This window comes from Schistocerca cancellata, chromosome 6 (assembly GCF_023864275.1).
Source record: "Schistocerca cancellata isolate TAMUIC-IGC-003103 chromosome 6, iqSchCanc2.1, whole genome shotgun sequence".
In the NCBI taxonomy this organism is placed as follows: domain Eukaryota; kingdom Metazoa; phylum Arthropoda; class Insecta; order Orthoptera; family Acrididae; genus Schistocerca; species Schistocerca cancellata.
Window position 1 is genome coordinate 232,537,059 of NC_064631.1, and position 24,284 is coordinate 232,561,342.

Consider the following 24,284-nt stretch of genomic DNA (forward strand, 5'->3'; position numbering starts at 1 on the left):
TACAAAACAAGTTTCGAATTTGGAATTTTCTTTTGTACGCCCAAGTAGTTATGAGACAAAACATGACAACATCGTCATTACGAAAACTCCCAAGGTCAAGGAATAAAGGAAGAGAGAGTTTTTCACATCACTAGTGGCTGTCGCGTGGCTCGTCATCGATAATCGTGGCGCCTTTCGATCCTCTGTGCAAACTGGACGATGCTGCTCGACCACAAGCCACAGGAAGCAGCAACAGTTATGAGAACTTTGCAGGACGTACCGTCCGGCTGTCAATGACGCTGATCATAAGCGCATACATAATTCGCCGGCTCGCTGTGACACAGCAAGCGCTGGCTGTCCGGTGCGGACTTTGCGGACACTTGATTATTGAACGAGCCCGTTCGGACGACATGCATGCACTAGGGGTCGCCTGGCCGCTAGTCGAGATCGGCAGATCTCCAGTCACGCACCGTGGGTAACAATCCCTGGCGTAAATAATGTACACGAACGAATAGGCTTGAGCTGTTGTGTGTGTCTCAGAGGAACAGTTCGCACATCACGTGTGTACGTCCCTGTGGTAATTGTGTGGAGAAGAGCGTGTCGGGGCATTTAGAATGACCTTCAACAACGAACCATGGCAGGAGTGGAAAAACTGGAGTCTTGTATGGCAGATTTCTCAGAGCCACTACATGTGGGGAGGTTTCGAGAAGGAGGGAGAGGTGCGTGTATACATGGGACGGGGAGGCCTGGGTTGGTGCATCACTATTCGAAAAACCACTTTAAGGTCCATGTGAATACGTTCATTAACACAAAATTGGCCCAGTGGAAGTAGCACTCGCATTATGAGAGTTCCACAGAAACTTAATAATGCATCCCAGTGTAAACATTTCGCCCATCCCACGAATCGACGACTTTTGCCTGCTATCGATATCGGTAGTGGCAAGATATCGGTACCGAGAATTCCAAGACTTTCCAGGATGTTTTAATTTAAGGTTTCGGTTCAAATGTTTTGTATCATTTCGCATTTCCTGTTGTAATACTGGGAAATATGGGTCTTAACAGTCAGACAGATAGACTGTCGAATAATAAATAACAACATTGTTTCGTGTGGTGTAATTACAGATTGACAACTTTCGAATATTTTCCTATATTGTACAGTGAAACCTTCCTTTCCGCCATATTTCATGACTTAAGGTCCATGGGAAGTACCGTATAGGATTTAATGAGTGAGTTTGCGAGTATCAAAGTATGTGACGTAAATGACCGTATCTTTTGACTGCACTTACTTAGAAACTTAAGTTTATTCACCGCCAAGGGATTATAATCCTTAGTGCGTCACAGCAACTTGGTATGTCTACTAATTCCTGAGAAAAATAGTTTTTAACTGTCGGACAGTCAGTTAGAGAGACATAGGGAAAAAAAGTGATCTTGTGAGGGTTCGATTGTTTACCTATTCAGGCACATAGCCCTAAAAACCAAAATCGTTACGAATTTAACCCAGTAAATTGCTGCAAAATATGGCTAAAAGGAGCCGTACGTGTTTTCCTTCTGGATTGTCCAGTAACTAGTGAGAAATTTCTTTCATCACCACCATTCACTTACAACCATACGGCTCATTATGAGAAGGAGTTGACATACGACCATGATTCTTTTCATTTCAGTATTAATCGATGTGTAAAAGTTCTTCGGTAAAATTTAAAAGTAGTATTTTAAATATGTAGGAAACTGAAGCTAAAAATCTTCTTGGTTATTAGGCCGCGTCACATTTACTCTAAAATTATCGATGGTTAGATCCCTCTGCTGCCTCTTCCTCAGGATCTTCTAGTGTCCACTACTGCTAGAACACTGTACTGTAGGAAATTATTGTGTTTTGAATACTTCCTCTTCGTTTACTGTGGACCTGATGAGGCACATACTCAGTAACAGGGACTGAGTCTCACTCAGCTATGGTTTGCTGTAACCATTCCACTATCTTTTTAGGAGATACTTTGTTGCTAGCAATAATGATATTTAAGTTGATTTGTGAAGTATTCTGACTAGTTTAATTTATGTCACGAAGCTATGGGTCCTTGTAGTTTGTGTATCTACTTCTACGTTTCACGACAAACATTTCCGTGCTACGAAAATTTTCCTCTGGAATGCTGGAGAGCTCTGTACCCTTTTTTCTCTTCCCGAAACGTCTTTGCTCATACAGGTCGTTCACAGAGCCTCTACCAAGCTTCTGTTTTCTCCCACAGTCTGTCATTCAGCAGCTCCTCCCTTTGAAGATCTCTTGAGCTCAAAACATCCTTCATCTGGCCTCTCCATGTTCTTCTTGGTCTTCAAGCGGGTCTTCGTCCAGTTTCTATTCTAGGGCTCTTCTTGGAATTCTTTCTGGTCCCATTCTTTCAATGTGCCCAGTCCTTTTGAGCCTATTTCTCTCCTTAGTTTCTTTTAGGGGCTTCATCTTTAGTTTGTTTAGTATTGTTTCATTCCTTATCCTGCCCCTCATCGTCTTAATCAGGATCCCTCGTAGAAAGCGCAGCTCTGTGGCTTGTATTCTACTCAGACTTTTCTTTGTCCAAGTCCAGCATTCCGATCCATGGATCAAAACTGGCAGATAACGTAAGTCGTGTATCATGACCTTTGATTTGACAGATATTTTCTAATTTTTAATTATGCCCGATTTACAATAGTAAAATTTCGAAAGATTTTCTTTCTCTCCGACATTCTATCGTTGATGTTTCCTTTCTTGATTAATTGACTTCATAGATACTTGAAATCATCTTCTTCTTAATAATTTTTCCATTACAACTTAAATCCTTCATTTTTTCATTTCTCCTGCTTGTTTTCGTTATTTATCTTTTTGTGAGACTTATTTCCATGCCTCCTTCTTTAACTACTCTCTTCCAGGTATTTTATTGTTCTTCCAATTTTTGCTCGTTTTCTTCCCAAATCACCACATCATCTGCATATGCTATGATTTTCATATCATCCGCTGCTAACCGTTGGTGAATTCTCCATACGGTTTTGTCGATGACTACATTAACAGCACACATCCTTGCCGAACCCCTCTGTCAGTTATAAGCCATTTTACTTTTTCTCCGTCTATGATAAAACAGTTAAGGCATTTTTTTTACGGTCTGGCAACTCCAGTCAATTCAGACCTTGCCATATCTCTTCCCTTGCGGCACTGTCAGAAGTTTTTCTTATAGCTGTGAATACCACTTCTATGCAAAGGCGCTCAATAGTCTATAAAAAGTTACTTCGAAAGAGTCTGTCTTCATCTTGTACAACGATGACCCCATGAAGACTAGAGGTGTTATCACACTGTATGAGAGAGCGTTATACGTCGATAAACTTCTGAGACTTTCGCCTCTAGGCTGCCCTGTGATAGAGGATTAATGTATTTTCTTATTCTGATTCTAAATAATGGTGCCTTTTTTATGTGGTGCAGTCTTTTTCCGAAAACAAAAATTTTACTCCAGAAAATTAAGTTTCTTTTTCAAATACGAAGGCATGTTACAACACTGCCATGTACCTAGCAGGAAATATTCTACTAAAATTAGAAAGTGCTGCAATCGAGAACAATCTTGTGAGTACTGTATTCAATAGTCTATTTGTTACATTGTTGCTCTGCTACATACAAATAACGACTCATTAAGTGAAATCAAATTAAGCAAAAGTATTATCAAGAATCAGTTACATGCTAAATAACTTTTCAAACAGAAGCTACTGGAAACTAACACATTTTTCCATTTTCAAGACATGTAAAGGTGTCAAGACATTAAAGAAACTCAGTTTATTGGGAAGCATCACATATGCCATGGCGAGGACACATTCTTCTGAGTCAAGGTACAAGATGGTGCACGACCGAATAAGTATGGAGTATGGCTTAACTGTCCACATTTTATACAAATAGTTCTAAAAAGTACTGTATTTTACTCCCCATAAAATTTTGTGCCTGAATAGTTAGTAGTATATTCCAAGTAGCTTTAATAAGTACAGAACGCAAATTTGTAGATCGTGAAATATTTACAAATCCTGCGTAAAACACGGCCACATGTCTAACAGCAAACTAAAACTGTTGATAATTGCGGAAACCGCTTATGGCGGTCGCTAGTGCGCATTGCTTCAAGTGATACTAAAATGTATCACTAGATTAAAGTATGGACCAAAAAACGTCGTAAGTTCCTACGTACAATAACCTCTAGCTACAACACCCTCTCGTACCCCAATTCCCAACCTTATGATGGTCAGACATTTGATGCAATGTCTTTATGTTCCATTAAGTATCATGGGAGTACAGTGCCCACCGCTATATCTGTAAATCTGTATGGCATTTATGAAACTGTGCACCGAAGAAAAATGTGATCCAGATATTGCAGAAACGAGTCAGTTTTTTTCTCTTGCCTACCTTTCACTACATCTGTCAATTACTGATCTGACCTGAGACACATTTGCTCGCGAAAAACCTTCGATGCTTGAACTGCCTTCAATTCCTTATGAAACGGACCGATGCTATATGGAGTGGTATTCTCCAATGAGAAATACAGAGCTTTTTTGGATATGTTGTAACAAGCGTAAGCGTTCTTTTTTATACAACAGGTCGGCTTCACTAAATACTGAAAATGGGCTTGCTAAATCGATCTATTGATTTCTAAGCTGAATCGTCTCTCAGAGCCGAAGTATGCTATATGTGGACTTTCAGTCTTAATGCCCAAAAGGTATCATATTCTAGAAATAAAAGAATACAGAAGCAGGATAGAGTAAAGGAACTAAAGAGTACAACTAGCCTAACAAACACTACGTTGCGAATCATGTTCTTTGGATGACCAATAGAAATGAAAACGTAAGTATCGTGGCTGCATGGAGTAACCTGTTACCAACACAGTTAAAATAAAGATGAATTTCAATGGTTTTCTTTATGTGCAGTGAATGGCCTACGCGTGAACTGATTTAGCCGTGTTTTTATCGGCACTAACAACACAGACTGCCGCTGAAGCGTCCACCTATCTGTTCAAAGTCCAGCTGCAATTATTTAATTGCAACGCGTCACCGTGATGAAGAGGTCTGCGGAAGCTAATGAAACAGCCCGCATTTTCAGCCAAAAATTCAGTGAACGCGTGCGACGTTCTAATTAGCGGCAATAGAGCAAAAAATGCGCACCGTGAACTATCGATGTCACCGGTTACGGGATCGATGTGGCGGGCTCTGCATCGCGCTAGCTTTAATATGCCTGCCTCGTACAACGTAACACATTCTGTGCATGCTGCGTCTTCCCTAGTATACAGCTTCGGGAGGCAAAAACGTGCACGATTAACACCAATTTTCTCCTTTATTCATAAGGCTGTACTGATTTGGGTGAGAATTCAGCAGTCAAGTATCGTATTGTCTAATCCTCTAAACTGTCATTAAGAAGTAAATTTACTTCTGTCTGTTTCAGTGAAATACTATAACAGAGCCTGAAGACAGATATAAACGTTGTCGTTAGTAACTTCAAAGAACTCGGAACGTTTGAGGTACCTGCGATTGTTTCAGTAAGATAGGTGTAAGTAAATGGCCTCATTTTAGAAATAATGGAAGTACTTTCTTATTCTACCATTACTTTATGCCACTCCTAGCATCACAATTCCATATGTTACAATCTATATGATTCCCTCTGCAGCGTGGCCTTTCTCATGCAATTACCATCAATTTTTTACCATCTATACAGGGTATACAATATCGCAAGTCAAGTATCTTCTACATCAATAAAGACAGAAAACTGAAGTGGATTTTTTAACTTAAGCAGGGCCTAAAAGTTCTTGTTTTCAAAAGAACCAACCATATCCTCAGGGTACATCTTCCACATACGTGTATTTAAGCCTAAAATATTATGATAGCTTTTACAATTACGCCTAGGGTAAAAACCTTCATTTACCATTCACAAATGTTCAGTTTACTCTCCAACAAAGACAAACATCCTGACGGATGGCAAACCCATCACAGTTTAGCGAACATCATGTCACTATGTGATTGAAAATTGATTTTGCTATCAATAAACCATCACTATTACGGCCAACGCTGCCCTTCCTTTTAATTTAATCGTGCCATGAGTTAGTATACTCACAGTAGCAGCAATGCGGAATGTCGCCGTTCACTCAAAATCATTGGAAGTTGTGACACGTAGATGGCGCCTTTTCACAAATTCCCACGAAAAGATGACACACCGTGAGATTACGTGGCCTTTGAGTCCAATGTGACATCTGTACGCCCCTTACACTGTTGGACGTCCAATGCAGTGTTTCTGACAAACATCACAAACTATAATTGCAATTAAATTCCACCTCTTGAAGATGAGAAAGAAAAACGGCTTTTGTCGATGTGTTATTGACATCCCCAATCGACATACGAGTGGTTAAGTGAGTGAGTGAGTCAGCTAACTGCACCACGGAGGCTCCAACTGGCGACCATGTGAAATATCAACTATAAATTGCACCAAGGCAAATTTTTACATCCGACGTCTAAGTTAAAAGTCGTATTAACTTTTCATCCCTATTCTTGTGGAAGATATAGTTCCTTGAAAGGAATAAATCTAAAATGTTCGAATGTGTGTAAAATCTTATGGGACTTACCTGCTAAGGTCATCAGCCCCTAAGCTTACACACTACTTAACCTAAATTATCCTAAGGACAAACACACACACCCATGCCCGGAGGGGACTCGAACCTCCGCCGGCACCAGCCGCACAGTCCATGACTGCAGCGCCCAGGCCGCTCGGCTAATTCCGCGCGGCGAATAAATGTAGTTGGAACACTGTGTACAAGAATTAAATTTGTTTTACAAGCTATGGAGTCGTCCGAAGATTGACGTCTGATGTTAAAGTTGGTCCCTTACGACGGAACAACAAGCTGAGGGCAGTTTGTGGCAGAAGCAGGCCAAGAATGAGGGATGTCAAAGAAGGCACGCCATCACGAGAATCGGTACTCCGCCGCTGCTAGAAGTCCACTTACGTCAGAGAGCAGCGCCGCCCACCCCATTCCTTTAGGTAGGTGTTTGGTTTGTGGGGCTCTCAGCTGCTCAGTCATCAGCGCCCGTACAAAGTCCCTGTTTATACACAGTCCAATTTATAAACAGCCACTGTCACGAATGATGATGATGATGATGATGATGATGAAATGATGAGGACAACGCAAACATCCAGTCCCCGGGCAGAGAAAATCCCCAACCCTGCCGGTAATCGAACCCGGGACCCTGTGGTCCAGAGGCAGCAACGATAGCCACTAGACCACGAGGTGCGGACACCCCACTCCTTGGTAGCCCACTATGACAACAGCATCATCGTACTTCAGATCCGACAGTGAGCTAGTTTCGCTGGTAAAAAATGTGTACCATTTGTGATATTTGGCTATCGTTCAGCGCATAATAACGACAGTTGTGACATTACAATATTGTTTATTGCAATAAACAGTTAACACTGTGCCCTGCGATTGCATGAATTATATATCGTCTCTCATGTGGACACGGATTTCATCCAAGTATTCTGTATTAAAACGTTGCACTGAAATTGAACTAATATTCTATGTAAGTTATAGCTTGCTCTTGACCTTGTCCAGGAGTCAAACCTATTGAACTGTTGTCTAGGACTGTTGTATGTACGAAATAATCTATTTTTAAAAGACTACGGTAAACTTCACAAAATATCTAGTTAATGAATTCAATCCTAAATGTCAAGGACGCCAGTATATTATATTCGTTATGACCTTTCCAAAAGAACTTTTTAGTTAATGATCCCGTGTACAGATGACACATCTGTCTCAGAATGACTTATGGGTATAGAGCTCAGGCTTAACGCAACAGTGTTATTCACAAATAATCCCAATTGGAAGGGTCGCTATGTGATAAAACTGTATTGGCATCCATTAGTGGACAAAAATGTGGGTTGTTTCCAGAATGAGATTTTCACTCTGCAGCGGACCGTGCGCTCATATGAAACTTCCTGGCAGATTAATACTGTGTGCCGAACCGAGACTCGAACTCGGGACCTTTACCGTTTGCGGACAAGTGCTCTACCATCTTCAATGTGGATTGTGTCCACCCGTCGTCCATTAAACTTTGATGTGTGTGGATGTCTCTGGAGTAATTGCAGGCCCGTCTTTCTCCAGAGGTGCAGCCCGGGAATGTATTGACATTGGAGGCTGCGATGTGGGTCGTAGCGGACATTCTCACACATCCCAAAAGTTTAAAGTTTTCCACTGGTTCATCGGAATTCGGGACAGGCCAGTCCATTTCAGAAATATCATTGTCCGGAAGCCATTGCCTTACAGATACAGCTTTATCAGAGAGTGCACTGTCAGGATGACACAGTCACCCTCTCTGAAATGTTCCTCTACTGTGCACAGTACACAGTGTTGTGAGATGGGTTCATACCCACCTGAATTAACGTATTCTGACCACCGAAAACGTCCCGTACCACAACGACACCTCCTCCGTGCTTCACTGCTGATGCTACACATGAGGACACAGCACGTGCTCCACGCATTCGCCAAACCAAAACCGTTCCACCGCGTTGCTTCACGTTCTAGCGTGTTCAGTCACTCTAAATGATTCGTTTCCATTGTCCTGTCACGTCGCGTTTGGCGCTATCTCAAGCTTCAGAAATATTTAACTTAAGAGGATATGCTCGGTCACTGTAACCCGTTATTTTTAACTCCATACGCACAGTCACTGTGCTAGCTAGACTGCTGGTAGCACTTTGAAAAATTACGAGTGATTTTTTCCTCCGATTTTATGCGATTTTTTGTAGCCATTTTTCGCAATGCTGGACGGTTCTTGTCTGTCAATACACGAAGTCTGTCTGGTATTGGTTTCTCAGTGGCTGTTTCTTGGCGTTTCCATTTCACAATCATGGCACCAGCAGTCGACTGTGGCTGGTGTAAAAAGGCTGAATTGTCTCTGATTGATTTGTTAATCAGGTGACATCCAACGACCACACGTTTGAAGTCGCTGTGATCTCCTCACCAACCACTCGGGCTGTTACTGTGTCTGTACTGCAACACAGTACTAGCTGCCTCCTTTTATACTAGTGTGTATTCCTTTCGTGACATCCAGCGGTCAATTCTGCTTCATATAGGGATATGTCCGGATACTTTCATCAAGGAGTGTAAATTAACAAGATTCGACATTAGTGACTCATGATCTGAACTAAAAAACCAGAATTTTTTGCGAAAATTACACGTGAAGCTGTCGTCAAGCAATCGTTTGAGTTACTTACCATACACTACTGGCCATTAAAATTGCTACACCACGTAGATGACGTGCTACAGACGTGAAATTTAACCGACAGGAAGAAGATGCTGTGATATGCAAATGCTTAGTTTTTCAGAGCAGTCACACAAGGTTGGCGCCAGTGGCGACACTTACAACGTCCTGACATGAGGAAAGTTTCCAACCGATTTCTCATACACAAACAGCAGCTGACCGCCGTTGCCTGGTGAAACGTTGTTGTGATGCCTCGTGTAAGGAGGAGAAATGAGTACCATCACGTTTCCGACTTTGATAAAGGTCGGATTGTAGCTTGGTCGGATTGTAGCTTATCGCGATTGCGGTTTATCGTATCGCGACATTGCTGCTCGCGTTGCGCCAAGATCCAATGACTGTTAGCGGAATATGGAATCGGTGGGTTGAGGAGCGTAATACGGAACAGCGTGCTGGATCCCAACGGCCTCGTATCACTAGCAGTCGAAATGACAGGCATCTTATCCGCATGGCTGTAACGGATTGTGCAGCCACTTCTCGATCCCTGAGTCAACAGATGGGGACGTTTGCAAGACAACAACTATCTGCACGAACAGTTCGACGACGTTTGCAGCAGCATGGACTATCAGCTCGGAGACCATGGCTGCGATTACCCTTTATGCCGCATCACAGACAGGAGCGCCTGCGATGGTGTACTCAACGACGAACCTGGGTGCACGAATGGCAAAACGTCATTTTTTCGGATGAATCCAGGTTCTGTTTACAGCATCATGATGGTCACATCCGTATTTGGCGACATCGCGGTGAACGCACATTGGAAGCGTGTATTCGCCATCGCCATACTGGCGTATCACACGGCGTGATGGTATGGGGTGCTATTGGTTACACGTCTCGGTCACCTCTTGTTCGCAATGACGGCACTTTGATCAGTGAACGTTACATTTGAGATGGGTTACGACCCGTGGCTCTACCCTTCATTCGATCCCCGCGAAACCCTACATTTCAACAGGATAATGGACGACCGCACGTTGCAGGTCATGTACGTGTCTTTCTGGATACAGAAAATGTTCGACTACTGCCCTGGCCAGCACATTCTCCAGATGTCTCAGCAGTTGAGAACGTCTGGTCAATGGTGGCCGAGCAACTGGCTCGTCACAATACGCCAGTCACTACTCTTTATAAACTGTGGTACCGTGTTGAAGCTGCATGGGCAGATGTACTTGTACACGCCATCCAAGTTCTGTTTGACTAATGTCCAGGCGTATCAAGGCTGTTATTACGGCCAGAGATGGTTGTTCTGGGTACTGATTTCTTAGGATCTATGCAACCAAATTGCGTGAAAATGTAATCACATATCAGTTCCAGTATAATATACAGGGTGTTTCAAAAATGACCGGTATATTTGAAACGGCAATAAAAACTAAACGAGCAGTGATAGAAATACACCGTTTATTGCAATATGCTTGGGACAACAATACATTTTCAGGCGGACAAACTTTCGAAATTACAGTAGTTACAATTTTCAACAACAGATGGCGCTGCAAGTGATGTGAAAGATATAGAAGACAATGCAGTCTGTGGATGCGCCATTCTGTACGTCGTCTTTCTGCTGTAAGCGTGTGCTGTTCACAACGTGCAAGTGTGCTGTAGACAACATGTTTTATTCCTTAGAACATAGGATTTTTCTGGTGTTGGAATTCCACCGCTTAGAACACAGTGTTGTTGCAACAAGACGAAGTTTTCAAAGGAGGTTTAATGTAACCAAAGGACCGAAAATCGATACAATAAAGGATCTGTTTGAAAAATTTCAACGGACTGGGAACGTGACGGATGAACGTGCTGGAAAGGTAGGGCGACCACGTACGGCAACCACAGAGGGCAACGCGCAGCTAGTGCAGCAGGTGATCCAACAGCGGCCTCGGGTTTCCGTTCGCCGTGTTGCAGCTGCGGTCCAAATGACGCCTACGTCCACATATCGTCTCATGCGCCAGAGTTTACCATTGCTGCACGAGAGACATTCGCTAACGATATAGTGCACAGGATTGATGACGGCGATATGCATGTGGGCAGCATTTGGTTTACTGACGAAGCTTATTTTTACCTGGACGGCTTCGTCAATAAACAGAACTGGCGCATATGGCGAACCGAAAAGCCCCATGTTGCAGTCCCATCGTCCCTGCATCCTCAAAAAGTACTGGTCTGGGCCGCCATTTCTTCCAAAGGAATCATTGGCCCATTTTTCAGATCCGAAACGATTACTGCATCACGCTGTCTGGACATTCTTCGTGAATTTGTGGCGGTACAAACTGCCTTAGACGACACTGCGAACACCTCGTGGTTTATGCAAGATGGTGCCCGGCCACATCGCACGGCCGACGTCTTTAATTTCCTGAATGAATATTTCGATGATCGTGTGATTGCTTTGGGCTATCCGAAACATACAGGAGGCGGCGTGGATTGACCTCCCTATTCGCCAGACATGAAACCCTGTGACTTCTTTCTGTGGGGACACTTGAAAGACCAGGTGTACCGCCAGAATCCAGAAACAATTGAACAGCTGAAGCAGTACATCTCATCTGCATCTGAAGCCATTCCGTCAGAGACGTTGTCAAAGGTTTCGGGTAATTTCATTCAGAGACTACGCCATATTATTGCTACGCATGGTGGATATGTGGAAAATATCGTACTATAGAGTTTCCCAGACCGCAGCGCCATCTGTTGTTGAAAATTGTAACTACTGTAATTTGGAAAGTTTGTCTGCCTGAAAATGTACTGTTGTACCAAGCATATTCCAACAAACGGTGTATTTCTATCGCTGCTCGTTTAGTTTTTATTGCCGTTTCAAATATACCGGTCATTTTTGAAACACCCTGTATTTGTTCAATGAATAACCATTTATCATCTGTATTTCTTCTTGGTCCAGCAATTTTAATGGCTAGTAGTGTAAATAATCACTACTTGAAGACGACTTAACATGTTACTTTTTTAACAAAATACTGGAGTTTAATTCTGATGATGAGACACTAACTGTACTAGGTGTATCCGATGCAAACAAGACGTTAGTGAATCGAAGTGTGTATTTCATGTGGATCGCGTGCTGTAGTTTGACTACGATAAATTTCATTGAACTTAATATTTTTTTTTTTTTTGGGAGAATTTTGGCAGTACTCGGGAACTGCTAATGGATGTAGAACATGGCCATCGGATGCCAGCGGTGCGCCATTAGGAGTGAGCCGCGAATGTATGTAGTGGCACGCTCTGGCGCCCGTCCTCTCGCTGGCTTTCCCGTTCGTGTAAGCCGCCTGGCAGGTGCGTGTGCGGTGAAAGAGGTGGCGCCGCTGTCCAGGGGGAAACCACAGCCGCCGTTAAGCCGCGTCCCACTGTCGCCCATTGTGCGCCACCCTGCAACCGCGCTCATCCCTGCTTTCCCTCTCCAAGGCCCTTCTGGCTCAACAGCGTCCCTCATCAGCGCTCCTTTTTTTGTTCGCTCTTTCTGTCATTTTCCTCTACCTTTCTATCTGCTTATCTGCACTGCTCTACATCACAAATGCACCGCCAAGAAACCAGCACAGTAGGAAGAATACATGAACAGCTTTACAGGTGAACTACAGGTAAACAAGCATGCTTAATTTAGTGTATAGAGCTGACACATCTGGAAGAACTATTATGATCGTCTTGTATTACGTCTCGATAAAACCCCTTGGGCGTCGAAGTTGGCAATGGAGATACAAGATTCGGACGCACGACGATAGCAGTTGCGCGGGATGCTGCGGACCACATAGTGTTCGCCCACTGAGTCACACCTCCAGCTGCTTCGTACCTTTACTTTGTTAGCTTGTACGCTAATCGTTTCTGCTCCTGTCCACCTTTCTTACGATGACAGTCACTGCATCAGTCTTTTCGCCACCTCTCCTTACCATAGTGTTCAAAGTCATCCACTTCCCATCCACCTGGGGAATCGAATCCTACAGAACATGGTTGCATGTATGTCATTCCACACTACTTCCACTCTGGTCGTATGCTAGAGTTCACCACTTGGGATGGTGGTAGGTGTCTTGTCGGTCTCTGCAATCTATGACCAGATGTTTGCAATCTAGAGGACATTCTGGCCAGGGCAAAAGTCAAACACCTTCTATATCGACGTCCGTCAGCACACCAACGGGTAATATGCAGTCTTGTGTTATGCTGTTGAAAGATAACGTCATGAATATGTTGGAGATAAGTCGCAACCTCTGTAACTTATCAAATGTATAGCGGCTGCTGTCTAAAAATATCGGCTATGCGAATGAGAGGTGATCCATTTGTGTAGCCACCGGCACCTCATACTAACAAAGGAGGTGCGGAGTCTGTATCACGATGATGAATATGGCAACATTCATTCCCCTCAGAACCTGCACGCACAGATCACTAATACGTCCACTGTGATGGTGAACCCAGATCTGGGACATTTCAGAATAGACGATGTTATACCACTGCGTGCCCAGCGCTGTCACGGGATGCTCCGCTGTCAGAACACTTCTCTTCATCTGTCGCCACATCAAGGCAAGCAACAACAATGGTCGCCGGCCAGTGTGGCCGAGCGGTTCTAGGCGCTTCAGTCTGGAACCGCGTGACCGCTACGGTCGCAGGTTCGAATCCTGCCTCGGGCATGGGTGTGTGGTGTCCTTAGGTTAGTTAGGTTTAAGTAGTTCTAAGTTCTAGGGGACTGATGACCTCAGATGTTAAGTCCCATAGTGCTCAGAACCATTTCAACCATTTGAACAATAATGATCGCCATGCTGTGAATCAGCAGTCCCTCAGATGTCATCGCACTGTCTGTGTGAGAAACTGTCTAGCTACTAAGATGTCGCATTTCCTAACTCGTGACACATGACGTGACTATATGATCCTTGGTGATGCAGTGGGCAAAATTGCTTTTCTCTTCAGAACTGTCAGTGTGGAACTATTGAGATCTTGCACAGCGCTCAGCCTGGCACTACTAAACGCATCCACACAACATTTGCATGACAGCACGAGCAACAGAATCGTCACAGTACGATAAACTGCAGTCTATGAGCGCTATTTTTTTTCTAACCTATCAGTCGAGAAATTAAAACCACAGTGAAAATCCGGTGAAGACTTGTACGTATATGTTGCGCAGTGTCTACTGCATCATGTTGCACTTTTCAATTCTGAGCATCCAGTCCGCACGTAAAGATGCATAGAAAATAGTGTCTCCCACCAACTGTGATATCCTGTTGATTTTCGCTGTGGTTTCCATTTCAAGACAAATCGTACGTCGGAAGAAAAATAGCCCCATAGATAGCCTTCACTCCGGTCGCCACTCAATTACGACACGTGATAACAGACGTATGTCCTTACATTTCGCCTGATTCCATGCAGTCCACATAATGTAGCTGTAGTGCGTTTCATTGTTCATGGCAGTTCTCAGCGGCACACGGCAGGGGCAATGAAGATGCTCCTCTAACGTTTTCTATGAGAAGTGTTCAACCATCCACCATATATTCCACACTTGGCTCCCTCTGATTTTCATCTCTCTGCTCACATTAACCGCTGGCTATGACAGAATTTTGACACAGATAACGATGTGCACACCATCGCAAGGAATTTCTGAAAATCACACTACTGCAATGAAAAGTGAAAGTTGCATAAATTTTTAAGTTGTAACGGCGACTATGTAGAGAAGTAGCTGAAAAGTGTGTCTAAATGTTGCAAATAAAACATTTTTGATTTTCGATGTGGTTTCCATTTCAAGACCAATCGTACGCCGGAAGAAAAATAGCCCCATAGATAGCCTTCACTCCGGTCGCCACTCAATTGCGACACGTGATAATAGACGTATGTCCTTACACGAAGCATAACACGATTTTCTGATCTTCACACAAACAAAGAAGATTCAAAGGCGATTTATGAATAAATGAAATGAATATAAATAACGTAGGTGCTGTTGCTCTTAATTTGTGTGATTGTGCAGAAATGTTAATCATTTCCACATCCAAGCAAAGTATTACAATGGGTGCCAGTATTATGTACGTTGCATGCCGCCTTAATTGTGCTGTAGTTCTAATGACCTGCAGTGTACCTACATATATAGCTTTCTACATATCTACACAAGACATATATTTATCGCAGGCCAATGTGAACGAAGTTATTAGTAGAAATGAATAGAGAAACGAGAGTATGATATAGGAAATAAAGTTTCTGTGGTCTCCCTGCAGCATTTGCATTGAAAACAGTTGCTTTGATGACAATCAGTCGGAAAGCATTTGCGATTAAGATAGAAATGACGTAGTACAAAACAAAGCTACATCAACTAACGGCGTTGAACTTATATTTTAAGTAGATTACTTGCAACTCTAGATGAAACAAATTGACTTCTAAATAGTCAAAAGATTACAAGTATTTACTTAACTAGACAGATAACGCTATTAAGTTCGTAGTAGATCTGATTACTGTAACAAGAAAGCGCCGTCTGTAGTCAAATATAAATATTTTCACGGAAAGTAAGTATTCAGTACCATTGCTTATGCTGACAGCTTTCCTTACAAAGTATTTTGACAACGGACGAGATTTCTGCAGCGGAGTGTGCACTGATATGAAACTTCCTGGCAGATTAAAACTGTGTGCCGGACCGAGACTCGAACTCTGGACCTTTGCCGTTCACGGGCAAGTGCTCTATCACTTGAGCTACCCAAGCACAACTCACAACCCGTCGCCACAACTTCAATTCCACCAGTACCTCGTCTCCTACGTTCCAAAATTCACAGAAGAGCTTCTGTCTTCATTTTCATTTTTCGCGACCTTTAATGTTTCCTAACCGTCTAGGGCGACATATTATTTTATTTAAAAGCACCAGGAGGTGCTGTAAACGCGTTCAGAGCTGAGACTGGTGCTTCAGGGCAGATAGACAGCACAGAATTTGCTTCCGCCCATCTTTGGATACCGGTTGGCCTAAGGGCCGGCCTGTCTTTCGTAAAACTCCATTGCACATCACCTTTTAGAGATTAACGTGTGTAAACAGGTGCAGACGCCAGAACGGGAAGAGAGTGGGAATCCACCATTACTCTGCTTTCTCAGCACGAAAGAACATTAGTTTAAAATCCTAGCAGCCGGATTTCTGAATGACTTACGATAACTGTTTCTATAGAATGCATTATTTCCCACGAGTGCCTCCATGTACCCAATTCGACAGGCTAGGGAGAGATTATCTTCCTCCCCATACCAGGCCTTTATTGGTTAATAAGGACCATAATCTGCAAGAATATGAGTTTGCTTAACATATTGGCAAGCAAGATCCCTTCACTGGCAGTACAGTTAAGTCAGAGGACACTTGTGGACAGATGATCGAAGAGGCGACGCTTGCTGCTGGGAGATCAGTAAGGAGAGACCTGCTACCGACGCACCATACAATACGTTGTTTCCACATTAGCACTGAGTGTGAAGAGTGAGCTGGATTCAGAATTTCCAGCCATTCCGGCTGCCATCTTCCACAGACACACCATATAGGAGTAATAAGAAGCATCCGGTGATGGAAACACCGAATTGAAGGGCCCTGTGTTAGTTAATTTTCGTCAGTGTTTATTTGCGTAGTTGCTTCCATCACACACTTAGGTGATTCTACTGGTGTTCGTACTTATCTTTCTGAGTTCTTTCCTTAAATCACTAACCACTCTTGCTGTCATTGGCCATTTCAGAGATTTATTCTCATTTTTGTACGTTTATTGTGTTCACCCATCCAAACCAAGGCTAGATTTCATAATTACAATCCCTTTCCCATTTAGTAAATGTTCACATGCTTTCTCAGTGTCTTTCATAGTAATAAACCAAATTGTTACAATGATCGCTTGTTTCTCTTGTAGAGAGATTAGCGCCTTCATTAATATGCGCATATGTTGCGCGTTTTATTTCCATACATGCTGGGCCACGCGTATAAGTTGTCTTCAATTAGGCGATTCTGTTGTGTGAAATTGTTTTCCTTCTTGAATTTTCATGGTGTTAAGGGGAGCTGCCCTCCTTTGTAGAGCACCAGGGGTTGGATTCACTGCATCTTAGGGGTATGCTTAACAGCTCATTGGACACCTCAGAGCATACAAACACTTCATAATATTCCTGTTAATTGTAGTCTCAATCATGAGATTTACATGCGACTTTTTGTTTGTTTCCAATGCGAAGACCATCAGGTAAGCAAAGACATCTCTCATTCCCCCAAAAGTACATCAAATACCTTATGTTAAGCGAGGAATATGTGTTGCGCCTCTCATAAACATTCATATCTTTCGCAGAACATAGCAGCTCCCAGCACTGATTTCCCAGGTGATCTAGGTAACTATCTGTGATCAGATGACGCTAAGCACCAACAGACAAAAGGGAAATTGCGATTTCACCGTTGACTTTTATTCCCGCGTAAAGTAAAACTTGATAATATTAATAATAAAAACCGAACTGTCTTCATTAAGCCGGCCGGGGTGGCCGAATGGTTCTAGGTGCTGCAGTGTGGAACCGCGCGACCGCTACGGTCGCAGGTTCGAATCCTGCCTTGGGCATGGATGTGCGTGACGTCCTTAGGTTAGTCAGGTTTAAGTAGTTCTAAGTTCTAGGGGACTGATGACCTCAGCAGTTAAGTCCCATAGTGCTCAGAGCCATTTGAACCATTTTTCTTCATTAATTAATAATTATGTTACAGCTTAAAATACATAATCACACAATCAGAACGTAATTACCTCCTCGGGGAAGCTTGAACACGATGTGCGGTGATGCTGTTCCTTATGCACCTGGTCTTTGGAGCCAACAAGTGGGCCCTTATTGAAGGCCTAGAACGAGCATTGAAGGGGCCCAGGCTGGTTCACCGCTTGGCTGTTACCAGGAACGTCAGCGCCGACAGTAACACGCTGGTTATTAAAACAACGTTATCTGGCCGTTCTGCACTACGTGTTTGCGGGGCACAGGCACACGCCGCAGGCTTTCAGATACACATGTTCACGTGACGGGTCGGCATTTGTTAAAACAGGGCCGCGCAGCGGGAGTGGAGTGGTGGGGGTAGGGGCAGGGGGCGGACAAGGCGAGTTCTCTGGCCGGGTGATGGCGTGCGGGGGCGAGCGGGGGTGCGCTATTTTTCAGTGTCGGAGGAACTTCATTATCTGGAACTAAAAGGCGCGATAAGGCCGCCGTCGGTGATGGAAGTTGCTAGTGCAGAGAGCAGAAGAGTTGAAAAGGGGGGGGGGGGGGTATGAGAGTGGGGTGCGTGCGCGCGCAGGGCAGACCGTGGCCCGCTGACGTCAGACAGGCCGGCGCGGCTAATGACCCAGAGACGTCACACAGTTTATGGGAGGCGCGCGCTGTCGTGAGCTAATCCCTAATCAGCCGCTTGTATCAGCAGGTGAAATACGGCTAGGCGCTGACCCCGAGCGGCCGCTGCTGACGCACGAGCCGCGCAGGTGCTCCCAGGCTCTCTCTGCTCGCGGTAACTCCGACAAATCCCTGCCAATCCCGTGTCATCTCCTGTGGAGTAGCGCAGACGATCCATAATAATTACACCTCAGGAGCAGTAAACAAACATTTAAAGTTTTCTGATGACACTCTACTCCTGTATGAGACGGCAAAGGGCTTGGACCATCAGTTGAATAGATAGTATAATGAAAAGAATGAAAAGAGTCAAAAATATTGTGCAAGTGCTTGTAGGACTCAGCAGTGAAGGTTTCGTACAAATTTATACGTACTTCATCCATCCTGGTAATCCAGGAATGCAACGCTTTTCGCCAGATATCGAGATCGATATAGGCAAGATGTTGAGATATTGGTCCCAGGATATTCAAGGCGGTATCAAATTCTCCAGTGTAGTTCCCCAGGGGACTTAAGTTTATACGTGTAAAGACTGATTAAAACATAACTACACCTTACATTTTATATTTGGGCAGTAATGCTAGTATCTTATGCTTTTGACGGATGATGAATGTATGTTCACAGGCCAAAAATATATTTTATATGATGTAATAACAATTTAACAAGTTTCAAATCCTTTACTTTATTTGTAGTGTGTAAACATAGTTTGTTGCCAAATTTCACGATTCTAGGTCTACGGGAAGTATCCTACAGGTGTTGATGAGTGTATTTGCGAGTTTCAAAATACGTAACATAACTGGCCAAATCTATTCATTGCATTGACGTTAGAATGTTAAATTTACCCACAGCCAGGGAAATGTATGTGACATAAATTTTTACTTGATACATAACGTGTTCCTGAGAAAAGGTTCTTAACCAACAGACAAACAGATAGACGAGTAAGAAATGGAAAAAAAAATTATCGTCTTATGTGATTACAAATTAACCCTGTATGTTTCGATGAGCGAGTTTTCTAATACCAAAACATGTGAAATAAATGACGGTATGTTTTGACTGCGCTGTCTTTGAAGCATAAAATTTTTGTACCGACAACGGGTGGACACGTGGTCTAGGGGCGCCGGCCCACAACCCCCACCACTTGGGCGTGGTCTCGGACCGGAAGCCCTCGCTCCCCTCCCACCAGTTTCTGATCTGCGATATTTGGGAATCACGTTCAAGAAAGATGTACGTAAAACAGCTGCAGCACACTACCGACGGTTATTACAGATCATACGCGCGATGGTGCGACAGAACCTGCTCCGGGACTTGAATCAGCTACAACGTGTTGAATACCTGAACCTCTACGTAGCATCCAAACTCAACCACGTGGCACAGGTCCTCCCACTACCGCTGCAGATAGGTCGCCGGCTTCAGGCGGCCTTCAGTTACTACGTTTCTGCAGGTCATATCTTTAAAGTACGATACGACACTCTTACCCTCCCAGTGCACAAAGGAGGGCTGGGATTGGTCAACATCAGGGCGAGAGCAGCTGCCCTTTACATGAGCAACATGAGGAAACGATGGAAAAGTCAATATACCTCTCTCACGGGTCGTTTAATACAGGTTCTGATGCCAGCCTCTAACGTCCCGCCGGTGTCGGTTGCGCACGTCGCACCACAGCTCTCCCATGTGTCGACCTTCATTCTTGATTACAGCTATGTCAGCTCGAACCTCTCCGCCACACGTCCACCAAAGGCGAAAGATTTTTATACCAATCTTCTGCGGGCTGTTCACCATAACGTAGTGGAAAACAAGTACCCTACGGTTCACTGGCCAAGAGTGTGGAGAACGATACACCACCACTTTCTGTCATCCACGGTGCGTTAGAAGTGGTATCAGATCGCCAACAAAAAATATGCCACACGCCAGCGACTTCACACTATTGGACTGGCAGACTCCCCTTATTGCCCAGTTTGTCACCTTTTGGATACCGATGAACATCGTTTTACTTGCGCATCATCGTCCGGAGTTTGGCGACTAACACAGAAGATATTGGCTTGTTACCTCCGGGTCACACCTGATATGACTGACCCGCAGACCCTACTCTGTCCCGATGAAACTTACTTTCCGGCTGCAAAATATCATGCGCTTACATGGTTCAAAGGACTTACCGTCGCCTACATCTTTAGCGACGGAGAGAAAGAGCAGCTTGATTACTGGTGGTTCCTACAAAATGCTCACAATGCCCTCGAACGCACACCGAAATACCGTACGCTCTTCGCAAATTATTTACGCAGCGTTTTCGTTAACCCCCCACTCAGCTGGGGAGTGCCAGGCTGTGGTTAATGTGCTGTGCCGCATCACACTAACGGCTCAACGTTCTGCCTTGTCAGCCATGACCAAAGGAAGAGACAAGCTGCTGCAAGGATACTGTTTTCCTTGAGGCACTAGCGAAGCAGAATGCCTCCTTTGCAGATGCCCTTCAAAGGCGCTATTGGAGATTTCAGATAACGATGGCGAGGCTCCAAGTGGAACCAGTTACATTATTGAAGAACCTTTTAGTTAGAATTACATCAGTGGTTTATATTTTTATTTTTTGATTACTCTTTTATGCTACCTTTGTTGTTGTAACACTTACTTGTAACACATAGTTACTAGAATTCTCATTTGTACACGCTCCCTAAATGTAATCATATAAAAAAAAGTGGCAACGGATAGCCCTAACCTTGACTTCCCATACTTCCCCTGGTCTATAGGCAGCTCTCTGGGGTGGGTTTACTCAGGAGCCAACGCCTGAAGTGGATCAGATTTTTTTGTTATAGGATGACAAGTGGCGGTGGCACTTAGGTTTTTTATTTTTTTTATTTATTTATTTTTTTAGTTCCATTTTCCTAAGGGGCTTTTTAAGGGAAAAAAGTGATCCAAAAAGGGGGTAGCGTCTAAAAAAATAACAAAAAAATAAAAAAAGGGCTAGCGTCTTTGATTCATAATCAAAACGTCTTCGGTCCCGGGTTCGATCCCCGCCACTGCCTAAATTTTGATAAATAATCAGCATTGGCGGCCGAAGACTTCCGGCATAAAAAGTCAGCCTCATTCTGCCAACGGCCTTGTAAAAGAGGGCGGAGGAGCGGATAGAGGTTGAAACGTCCCCTTACACCAATTTATACAAGACTGTGCTTAAACTGACACAAAATATTTTTTTTAGCGCAACGCAATCTGACTTTCAGAAATCCCTACAAAGGAATGGCCCTAACTAACATTAACTTGTACCTTTCACAAATCACTTACCTCACCAAAATCTTCATTACTCGAACTACTGCAATACAGCGAGCGCCACTACTGCCAGCTAAATAAAAGATTCAAACTACGGAAGTCACTAACTACTGATAGGGATAGTTAGCAAATGAAAGATTTTAATAGAGAACAAACAATTTATTTACCTTAATATCATCAAAAGTCATAATATATGTAATTTCAAAACTCCGCCATCTCTCTCCCCACATCCACCACTGCTGGCGGCTCACCTCCAACTGCGCAACGCTACGCGCTGTTCACATCCAGCTGCCGCTGCCCAACACTACAATGGCAGACAACAATGCAAACTAGCCACAGATTGCACACAGCACAGCCAGTGATTTTCATACAGAGCGCTACGTAACGTTGCCAATAAGAAAACATAAACAGCCTACTTACAAGGTTCAGGGCACTCTCTTGTCCTAGGGGTGGGAAATTGCCCCTAAAGGCGGAAGAATCAACAATGATCAACGACATGAGGATGCAGAAGGCAATGGAAACCACTGCATTAAAGACACGTAACGTGTATCCACAGGACATGTGGCCTGTATTTGAAGAAGTGTCATGATGATCTCTCCATTGGCAAAAGATTCCGGAATAGTCCCACATTCGGATCTCCGGGAGGGGACTGCCAAGGGGGAGGTTATCATGAGAAAAAGATTGAATAATCAACGAAAGGATAACGTTCTACTAGTCGGGGCGTGGAATGCCAGAAGCTTGTTTTCGCAGGCTGAGGCATGGGACCCTAAAAAAGGCCGATTGAATGTAGTCTAATTAAGTCAGATAACGCTGATGAAATTCCATCAGGAAGTGAGTGTTGAAACTAGTGGGTTAGTTTGCTATTAGACGGCCACACAACTGACGACAGAAGTACACAGGATATCAAACGTAGACAAGGCAGAAAAAAAATTCCTTGAAAAAGAGAAATTCCTGACAATCGAATATAAATAACCTACTTTGTTACCCAGGTAGAATGTAAATTTTAGTCTGAGGAATCTTTCACGGAATTAGTTGTGAGTGTAGCCTTATATGGAAGTTGTCAAACACCAGCAATACGCCTGTCAGAACGGCAACCCTGCAGACGGAGAAGCGTCGCGTACATGCATAAGTCCTGGTCTGGGAATCTCCTTCCCTCCGCCCAGTCACGTGTGCTGAAGGAAATCCAGAAGTATACCTCCGCGCACTGGCTATTTATAGCGGCGCAGCTGCACTCATCGGAAGTTCTCCGCCGATGCTCTGGGGCAACTCATGTGTCGGCTAACACTATCCCTTAAATGAGAGTCCGGTTAGGTCCACTGCAACGGGACTTCGGATACGTCCCACGTGGCCTCAGAGAAGTAATTTCGGTCATCTACTGCCAAGTACACTCTTCTTCCTTACAGTGGGAAACTTCGATGGAGTAGTCTTTAAGTCCTGTCATCTATTAACTTCGTTTTCCTAGGCGAACACCTAGACTTCTGTCAGAATTTTATATTAAATTTGTATAAGTAGGTTTTTGTTTGGATGATATCCTGTTGTGTTTTAATAGAGCTTTACGTTTTGATTTGGAAGGTGCGGTTTCTGAGGCATGTCACTACATTAGCTGTAGCTGAATTGACAGTGATTAAGAGTTGAGGCAATAAGAAAATGAAAGCTTTTGAAATATGCTACTACAGAAGAACACAAGGGAGTAGATGGACAGATTAAGAAACTAATTAAGAGGTTTAAATTTATTACTTAGGAAACAATTCTCATAAAACAGCAAACATGACAACAGAAGTTAGTGCACTTGTTAAACAATAAAAAAGATAAATTCTCAGACTCAGGAATATAGAAAATCACATGAAAAATTTCTTCAAGTTGCTGCATAGGACGAGCTGGCAGCGATTTTCAAATTATATACACTGAAAACAAATTTTTCACACATAACCAATTTACAAATTTTTTTTTTATTCATCCGTTTTCTGACTGGTTTGATGCGGCCCGACACTGTCTACCTGTGAACGCGTTTACAGCACCTCCTGGTGCTTTTCAATAAAATACTATGTCGCCCTAGACAGTTAGGAAACATTAAAGGACCGCGAAAAATGCAAATGAAGAGAAGAAGTAATTAGCTGGCCAGTCACTGATAGTACTGAATACTGCCTGCAGTTATGACACAGCGTAAAAGAGTCGACTACATTGACCATGGGGACGGGCATATAACATTATGAAATGTGTTGCTTGAGAGTTTAGGGATAAGCTGCCACATAATAATACCAGAGCGGCTTGTTTAGAATGTATTTTCTGCTTACACCTGAACACTTTTTGCATCATTTTGAAAAGGTGTATGGATCAGAGAAAGAGGAAACGCTATCTACTGCAACATGCATAAGTTTTTAAGGCCGCCTATGACCAGTTTAAATTAAGTCTTAGAGCTAAAAATAGTTTTTTCTATACAAAATTTTGATCCGTGAAAGCATAATAACGCGTTCTGACTCCAACTGATGAAATTT

General features: G+C 43.5%; 1 protein-coding gene across 2 annotated transcripts in view; it reads right to left on the minus strand.

Annotated features, from left to right (window-relative positions):
- Positions 1 to 24,284, minus strand: part of LOC126191483 (limbic system-associated membrane protein) — a 986,380-nt gene that overhangs the window by 867,475 nt on the left and 94,621 nt on the right. The window lies entirely within an intron of this gene.